A 10074-nucleotide genomic window follows, 5' to 3' on the forward strand; every position below is an offset into this window, starting at 1 on the left:
ATAATGGTCACGTGACTGTTAACATGAGCCCGACCATCTTTTCTCCCTCTTAACGCAGTGGTTAGCCCCACGCCTGCCCTCCTCACTCCATCTTTAACACAACCTCCGGCAGTGTTTAACGTCGCCTCACGCCGGCGAGCAAGCCATGTGGCCTAGGCGTGAGGTGGTAGTGAGCAGCCTAAGTCTTTAAATATAGAGGTGTACTTTAGTATCTATAATTTTTTCTCTATTATAGAGATTCTAATGTAGTGGTGCTTTTGTTGTTTCATCAATTTCTTCCTCTATATTATATAAAATGTTTAATATTGAGGCTCCAATGTGAATGCTCCTAACCAATTAAAAAAGTTACAATAACGTATAACACTTGATAATCATATATCTCTCAAACCCAAAAATTTTAACCCAATCAAAAAAAAAAAAAAAAAAAAAAAAAAAAAAAAAAAAAAGAAAAGAAAAAAAAACCCTACACCTGGCCATGGATTATTTTGAGCTTTCACTCGCACAAGCTAGTTCATCAAGTTTTGAGGAAGAAGATATTCAAACAGATAGGCGAAACTTCCACTTTCTAACTTTGATCATATACACATCGTTACAAGTTGTCGTTCGAGACACCGCTAGTTCATTAAGAGCATATGTGAATAGACCGCGTGAAGCCACACATGCTTGACTCATTCAAGATTACTTCGTTGATTTTAATCAAACATTCAACTAGGAGATGTTTAAAGGAAATCTTTTGTGACTATGTCATCCATTTATATGAAAAAAAATATTCATTCACAGACCAGCGTACAACTATGTACAACTTTATATGTTGCATATAAACAGAGACATGGTTCTGCGAGGATACTAGGCATCATAGATTGTATGCACCATTTTTGGAGAAAAAGCCCAACAATATGGCGACTTGGCGAGGGTAATACATTAGGAGTGATCATAAACATCCAACTATTATACTAGAAGCAGTTGCTTCGCAAGACTTGTGAATTTGGCATGCGTTTTCCAGAGTTGACAACTGCAACAATTACTTCAATGTACTCTATTAATATATCACGTAACACCTTTATAACTATGCTTATATAAATGATTCATGCAATGTGATCTTTGATGTTTTGTAAATGTAATATAACACATATAATAAGAAATTCACACAAAGGCATGTTATCCATCATTCTTTAGGGTCCGTATCCTATATAGGATTATTAATATTTTGGTTTGAAGTACTTTAAAAGTAACATTGATAATATTTTGGTTTGAAGTACTTTAAAAGTAAAATTGATCACGATGAGATATATAGTTCGACAGTTGGTTTTAAATATTGGTGATGAAAATTAGATGACAACATGAATGTATGTGGGCTGGCCTTGTGAATTGAAGGTGGGCTAAGGGGAAACAAATTCTTAACTTCAGTGTGTTTGTAATCTGATTGGGCCAAAGCCCACGTCAGCATTGAGAGTGACATAGGGTCGTCAAAGGATGTTTATTTAAAGTTTAAAGAAATGAATGGAAGGACACTATTCATTAGCTTACCGAGACCGAACATGACCGTATCAGCATTTTGATAAAAGATTGATAAATGAAAAAAAAAAACTTGTCGCGTGGCAAGTTTTGAATGGAGAAGACACTATTCATTAGATAAATGAAAAAAAAAAGCTTCCCACATGGCAAGCTTTGAATGGAAAGGACACTGTTCATTAGCTTTGCTTTTTAATATATAGGAGAATTCTTAAACCGTTCATTCGATTTGGATCTTCCGATGGAATAAGGGTCTGCTTCAGTCGGTCGACGACTCATCTTCTCGCTCAGTTGATGTCGATAGAATCAGTTGAGTGTTTTTTATTCCTGGTTATTTGTAGATATATACTTCTTATATGTTAATTTTATACGTGTGTTCTAATTGGATTAAACCTTATGAACAAAAACTGAACTTTACTCTAAAAACTAACACCCCATCATCGCTTTCTTTTTTCGTTATGCGGCGCTTGATACTTGCTTGACGTTCGCTCGAAATGCTCGGCTCGAAAGACGCTCGTTCGAATTTGACTTGGTTGAAAAAAAACTCGGTTCAGTTCGGTTTGTAAATGAACTAAGCATGAGCAAAGGTCCGATCGATTAGGTTTGGTTTGTAAATGAACTGAACACGAGCAAAGGTCCGATTGGTTTGGTCGACTCGTAAACAATCCTAGACATGTGCACCCCCCTTTCCAGATTGTAGTTTTGGTTTTCGTGTCTTGCCCACGACCCACATCCCACAACGGCTCAACCCCTTACGATTTTCTTTTGGCTTTATCATTACATATTATCTCGTTTTTTTTTTCCAAGACGATGGCCATATAATGGAATGATGGATTTATAATCAAAGTCGAACGTTTCGGTTCGGGATAACTATGAACATCCATCGTTAATATATCCCACTCCTTGAGCCGAACCTTATCATCGGACAATCGTATCTTTTCTCCCGCCACGCGTAACTTTTCTCCCGCCACGCGTGGCTTTTCTTCGATCGCCCGCTCCTTCGCCCTCGCCTTTTGGGCCGTGACCTCAGTGTACGTTTTAAAATTGGGTCATCAACTCCTCCATCTTCGAGTCAACCTTTTGCTTTTCTTTCTCCTTCGCCCGCTCCTTCTTTGATTTGTCCCGGCCCGGGGGACGTTCCGCTTCTTTTACGGCGTATTCTTCTTCGTCGAACTCGGCGTCATCGTATAAGTTTATGTGACATCTCGCGTCCGATCCGCCGGAGCTATAACTACCGGATTCCGATGTCCTTTTCCGCTTCGCCATCTCCATCTCGTTTGGAACCGGCGCCCATTTTTGGTTCGTTCACATAATTTCCCACGCCCAAACGTGTGCGAATGTGGTACCATGGTTCGATTTGTAAAGATCCAACGCCTTTTTGAACACATCCTCGTCGCTCATCCCGCTACGACGCCCACTTGAATATATTTTATTATATTCTTCAGAAAACCTATTGACGAACCCGCTCATCTTTCGCCACACAGAAGACAGTGAGTCGACATCTCCATACGGCCCTTGGTCCATTAGCTCAAGAAAATTCGCCGAAACCGCCTTCCAAAACCCCTCACCCGTTTGATTATTACCGATATTGGACAAAATTATATGTTACAAAAAAATAAAAAACTAATACTACAAAATATAAACTTAAAAAAAAGTTATTTTTACGTACCTTTTATCGGGTGTGTGGACGTGCCTATTTAAGCCTTCGCTAAGGCTTCTTCCTCGAGTTGCGTCCATGGTTTTGCCTTTGGTTTGGACGGTTGCTCACCCGCAACTTGCTTGCCTTTTCTTCGTTTGCCTTTTTGCGGTTGGGACTCGGGAACAACTTCGACAACATCCTCGTCGAGTTCGGATCGGGTGGGTTGCGTTGGGTTCGGTTCGGGTTGAAACGATTGCACGGGTTGGATATTAAAAGCATTCCGCATCATCAATTGTTGTATGGCTTGACTTTGTTGCGGGTGAGCAAAAACGTTCGGTGAGTTTTGGAATGCGGCAAAGGCATTTGAGGAATATTGAAAGAATTGGTTCGGTTCTATCTGTAACACCCCGTGTTTTCGAACGTCAAAGTCAAGGTCAAAGTCCAAGTCAACCTTGACTTTCTTTGATTGTAGATAGTCTATTTCATGTTTTAGTTGTATTCTGTGGAGTAAGTGCTGTAATCAGAAAGAGTCGAAGTAATCGAAGGTATAATCAACGCGAACCAAACTACGACTGTGAATGATAGGAAGTAACAATGCGATAAAGTTAACTAATCAGTAATCAAACCGATCAATCAAGCATCGAACTCGAGACTCGAATTATGCGAACTTGGGTATTGTTATACGTGTGTGTGTGCCTTACGTGTTACTTGTGCGTGTTTACTTTATGTTTTTGGTGTGGTATTCAAGCGAATCAATCGAAAATCGAATCAAAACTCGAAAAGCAATCGAACTCAATCGAAACCGACATCAAAACATGACTTCTACAAGATTGTATGTTAGATATAGTGGTTAGGACTGAAAGTAATTTGACTAGGAAATTCTATCGTATTCGTATCATCGTCCATCGAAATCGAAACATCGAAAATCGTCGCGAAATACTCAAAGTGGGTCACGGATCGAACAAAAGCATCCGGATCGAACAAGCCAGCCGATCGGCTAGCATGTTCCTAGCCGATCGAGCGGCCCATCCGATCAGAGCTCCTGGCCGATCGGCTGCCACTTTCCTCTTTTAGAAGCCTATAAATAGGGCTGTCATTGTCACACTTTCCATATTTGGAAAGCTCTGACCGAACCAGCCTTCTTCTTCACTTTTTCTCAGATTTCTCTCAATCCGGGTAAGTTCTCACTCTGATTCTTGTACGATTTTGATCATTACTTGATTCTACACCTTTCTATCTTTCAAAACTTGGATTCTAACCGTGAAATCACCAAGATCTAAGTGTTCTTGGGTGATGTCATCATGGTGTTCTTCAAGAACATCATGTGTTGGCCTCATTCAACCATGAATAACTTGGATCTAACCGATTTCCACATAAACAAGCTAAGATCTATCAAGGATCTAAACATTCACATGTTGTGAAGGATTGAAAGAAGGAATCCCAACTTTCTTTCAACTATTTTACACTCAATGCCTTAAAACTGGATAGAAACGGAGCTTGAATCGGCTAACAAATCATTCTAACAGTTAAAAGGTTCAAGATTCGGGTTCTATCTATGAGGTTCACCGACAATGGGTTAAACTCTAAGCCGGCGTTCTGAACCGCTCAACGGACGGACTTGGGTGATTCCTGTCCGAGCCGGAGAGATAAATAAGAACGAAGGAAGTCATAGTTCAACCCGTTATCAGACTACCTCGATACAATGACAAAATAAACAAACAGCCAGGTGTTAGACGAAAGGCCGACCAGGTCAGACTTGCTGGCCGAACGGCTAGGCTGTCAAACAGCCCAGCCGATCGGACATGCCAGCCGATCGGCTAGCACAAGGCGTCTCACTTTTCAAACCTCTGAGGTATAGTATTGACGAAGAAATGTTCAATCGAATATGTCACTCGATTGGTGAACATTACTGTTCGGATCATGAGATACTATGCTTCAACACTTGATTGATTTTACAACTCATTCGTAGTATCGAGTGCCACCCGATCGAATGTGCCGTCCGATCGAGTGACATTCAGCTGAGAACTACAACTGAAGTCCTAGCCGATCGAACGAGACGTTCGATCGATCGACTTGAAAGGTAAGAACACTTCAGTGTTCTCAAATACTGCAACAAAAACTTCGAAAGTTCAAATCCCCAAACACAAACACACTAGAGGAAGAAATAATCCACTCGAAAGGTCCAGCCGATCGGGCCTACTGGCCGATCGAACAGGAGTATTCAACCGGTTAGACCAGCCGACCGAACAGCCCGCTCGATCGAACCTGCCGTTCGATCGACCGGCCTATCCGATCCATTTCCACTTGTTTGCAATTCCGTGTTACTTATCGTTATGCAATCGAACTATTCAGGCTAATACTACTCAGCGCTCCCTTCAATCCACAATCAATCACTGTAAGTATACTCGATCCCTTTTTGCTTTTAGCACTTTTGGGTGTTACATACGTTTCTTATATCAAACCACAATCGACCACACTACTCAAACTATTTGAACGCTAACCAATGTGCATGTATTACGTGACTTAATGAATGCTTGTTGATTGTGTTTACACGTGGAATGCTGTCTACCTGCCTTAACGACGTAGTACTATAGTTTGGACTCAGCACCCGTTCACACGGGGGTTGTTAAGGACAATTACTTGCATGGATTACGGTGGTAATCATGTATTGCGAACCGTCTCGGACGGTCAACTCGCAGTCGTTGGTATCGATAGGTCCATGTCGATAATTAACATGCTTCGTTTTCCTCTGTGTACATGCTGGTTACGCGTAAACTATTCAAACTCTATATGCTATTATCAAACTTGTATGCTCACTTTTACATTTTATGTATTGACTTTTATTTTAACGTATGTGACAGGTAATTAGGATGCTTTCTTGCTAGGAAAGCGAGGCTAGAATAAGTTTCTAGAAGCCCCCAACAAATAGTTGTCGGCCCTGGACAAGCTCCTGGGGCATAGTTGTCTGTAGATCTTGTTCACTGGTATTACAGCCAGGGAGTCAACAGAATAGGGGTCTAGAAGCAAATAACCAATTGCCATGGAGCCGTTGGAGTTGTCTGATCAGGGGTCTATAACTTGTTTATTTATTTGGGATACGGTATGGGACGTATCAATTAACTGAATTTGTAATAATAGTTGTTGTGGAAACTTCTGGACAATCTGTTTCGCTCAGTGCCGCGCCCCGATGATTCCGCCATCGGTTGGGGTGTGACAGATTGGTATCAGAGCCATAACTATAGGGAATTAGGCAGACACGACCTAGTCCGGGTCGCTGTCTTAGGGACCTAGACTATAGTTAGGAGCCAACAGACCCAGTTTATGTGCCTTGTTCTGCTATTCTTCACTATCACTGCACCCGAATTTTCAATAAAAGTCAGGCGACTCAGCCGGGAATAGGTGTGAAAACCGCAAACTCCTGACTAAACTGACTGGCATACGGGAATTTTACTCCTTCATCTCGACATTTTCGCCAAAAAGCAGAGAGAATTATACCAAATCAGGTGTGAAACCCCCATTTTGAAGAAATTCTCCTTGAAATTTTCTTAAAACAAGGAAGAGATTGCTAAGCCAAGGGGTGAAACCCTAGCCTTGGCGGTTTGTTCTGGATTTTATTTATCTCACCAAGGCTTCGATGGACTCCAACGACATGAACTCACCAGTATGACCTAGGGACGCGTGTGGAATGCCCAAGAATCGAGGCAGAAACACGACCTCTAGAGTCGAAAATGACGACAAGTCTACTGGGAATAGTCGAGTTGCCTTGGGTAGTCGATGTCTAGTAGCCGCAGACAATCCATCTTTCGATTTTTATGTGTTTTGATTTTGCCTACCCTGCCTGTTTGTTGATTTTATGTGTATTTGCCTGCTTACGCGTTTAAATTTTGAGTTCTGCTCGATTTTTATGCTATCACTCCGATCAACACACACATGACTCGCATTTGCTGTTCTATCCTAAATCGACACCCAGTTATTGCAAATCTAGACGATACCATGCTATGTTATGCTATACGACTATACTATACTGCCCAATATGCTATTCTCGATCGCTATATTCGAATACTCGCAAACTTAGAAGCGGTCAGGAGACTGAATGTGCTACTGTGTACTGATAAGAGAATTACGAGACATTAACCGCTTCTATGATCAAATACCTAGGTACTTATGTGCTTTCGTGTATTTGTGTTTTACGTGCTTATGTGCTTCTGTGCTTTGGTGATTCTGTGCTCTACGTGCTTCTGTGCTCTGTGAATTCGTGAATTTGTGATTATGTGCCTATGTGTTTGTGCGATATGATTCGACGTGATTCTAAGCTTTAGTTGATAGTAAACGTGTGAGGTGAGATTCGATTTCGTTGTGATGAGTCTCGTGACGATGTCTAATGCAGACCATGTCGTCGTCTGGATCCCGACACCGTCTGACTCGCCAAGAAAAGAGAGACCGACGCCTCGCTGCTATCATCTCTAAAACCGTGGCGAAAGCTGTGAGTGAGGTGTATGAAAACGCTAGCAAGTCGTCAGAAGAATCCCGAGCTGAAATCCCTAAGGAATCAAGCAAGGCTGCTTTCAGCTTCAAGCAATTCAAAGCATGCGGACCGAAAGAGTTCACCGGCGAAGATGGTCCTACAGCCATGTTCCACTGGTTCTACTCAGTCGAAGTCACTCTGTGCCAGAGCGGATGTCCCAAACATCTCCGCACTCTCAATGCTATGGGCGTCTTCCAGTCCCGTGCTCTAGACTGGTGGACGGCCGAACGAAACAAGCGCGGAAATGATGCAGCTTACGGGCTATCATGGAAGGAGTTGAAGGCAATTATGATCGAAGAATTCTGCCCTCCTCATGAACGCCAAAAGCTGGAGGACGAGTTCTAGGGAATCAAGCAGAAGGATGGAGACAACGCTGCTCTCACTGCCCGCTTCAAGCAGCTTAGCATCATCTGTCCTGATCAAGTCAAGACCTCAGATCAAGCCATCAAGAAATACATTCGAGCTCTGCCCGATTGTGTAGCCGACTTTGTTCACGCCGCCAAGCCGGCAACGATCGAAGAAACCTACCTACTCGCCGCTGAGATCAATGATAAGCGAGTGAAGTCTGGTTTCTGGGATAAGCCAACCAAGTCTCTGCACCAAGCCACCGCAACACCCACTGACTCATCTGCTCAACCCTCCAAGTCATCGAGAAGGAGAAGAAGCACAACAACAATAGCTCCAGCAACAAGAACTGTGCTGTGACAACCACTGCTGCTCCCCTACAAGCTGTACCCGCTCAGCAGCAACAGCACCATCGCACAGCTCCAGTGATCAATGCACCGCCAGGAAGTGTGCATACACAGGTCCTCACCCACTCTGCCCGACATGTTCGTATCATCATCCAGTGGGTGTAGCTTGTCGCTTTTGCGCTCACTGTAACCTTTACGGTCATTTCACTGTGAATTGTCGCTATGGTCCCCGTCAAGCCCCAGTTCAAGCTACTGTCAACCAGGCTCTACTCCCTGCCCCTCAAGGCCAACAAGCAGCTCAAGCCCCTGCAGTCAATGCTCGAGTCTGCTTTGCATGTGGTGACCCTAACCACTTTGCAAACAGGTGCCCGAACAGGGTGGTTAAGCAAGAGCCCCAGCAGCAACAACAGCAGCAGCCCCAGCAACAGCAGCCAGCAGCCCATGCCCGAACCTTCAACATCAATGCCCGCCAGGCTCAGGCGGATAACAACGTGGTTAATGGTACGTTCCTTGTGAATGGTATTTATGCATCATGTTTGTTTGATACTGGAGCCGATAACTGCTTTGTGTCGTTTGAATTCGAGAAGCTCCTTAGTCGTAAGCGCTCTTATCTGTCCTCGTCATTCGAAGTCGAAGTTGCTACATGAAGAACTATTGCCGTTAATTCAGTACTCCGTGATTGTACTCTCGAACTCAACAATCACATTTTCCCAATCGACCTTATTCCGATGCAACTCGGAAGTTTTGATGTCATAATAGGCATGGACTTTCTTCGTGAGAACCATGCTGAAGTTGTGTGCTTTGAAAAGATGATTCGATTCTCGCTCGCGAATGGTGATCTCCTATGTGTATACGGTGAAACAGCATCGAAAGGACTCAAACTCATGTCATGTATTCAAGCTAGCAAGTATCTCCGCAAGGAATACCGAGCCTTCTTGGCCAACATCGTAGTAGCGGAGAAGGAAAAGAAAAAGAAAGTTGAAGTCAAGGACGTCCCAGTGGTTCGTGAATTTCCTCAGGTGTTCCCTGACGATCTTCCCGGACTACCACCAAGTCGTGATATCGACTTTCGTATCGACCTCATTCCTGGAGCTAACCCTGTTGCCAAAGCCCCTTACCGACTCGCACCATCCGAAATGAGGGAACTCTCGAACCAACTCCAGGAATTACTCGAAAAGGGCTTTATTCGCCCAAGCACCTCTCCTTGGGGCGCGCCAGTCCTTTTTGTCAAAAAGAAGGATGGATCGTTCCGGATGTGCATCGACTATCGGGAATTGAATAAGCTAACCATCAAGAATCAATACCCCTTGCCCCGAATCGACGATTTGTTTGATCAGCTACAAGGTGCGTCATGTTTCTCTAAGATCGACCTGCGTTCAGGATATCATCAGCTACGGATTCAAGAGGAAGACATTCCCAAAACCGCTTTTCGAACCCATTATGGCCATTACAAATTTGTTGTTATGCCCTTTGGTCTAACCAACGCACCCGCGGTTTTTATGGATCTGATGAATCGCGTGTGTAAGCTTTATCTTGACCGTTTCGTCATCGTGTTCATCGACGATGTCTTGATTTATTCCAAAACGAAAGCCGAACACGCACAGCATCTACGTTTGGTTCTTGAATTACTCCAGGGGAACCAACTCTATGCCAAGTTCCCTAAGTGCGAGTTCTGGTTGGAGGAGGTTTAGTTTCTGGGTCACATC

The sequence above is a fragment of the Helianthus annuus genome, chromosome 12 (assembly GCF_002127325.2).
Source record: "Helianthus annuus cultivar XRQ/B chromosome 12, HanXRQr2.0-SUNRISE, whole genome shotgun sequence".
NCBI classification, from domain to species: domain Eukaryota; kingdom Viridiplantae; phylum Streptophyta; class Magnoliopsida; order Asterales; family Asteraceae; genus Helianthus; species Helianthus annuus.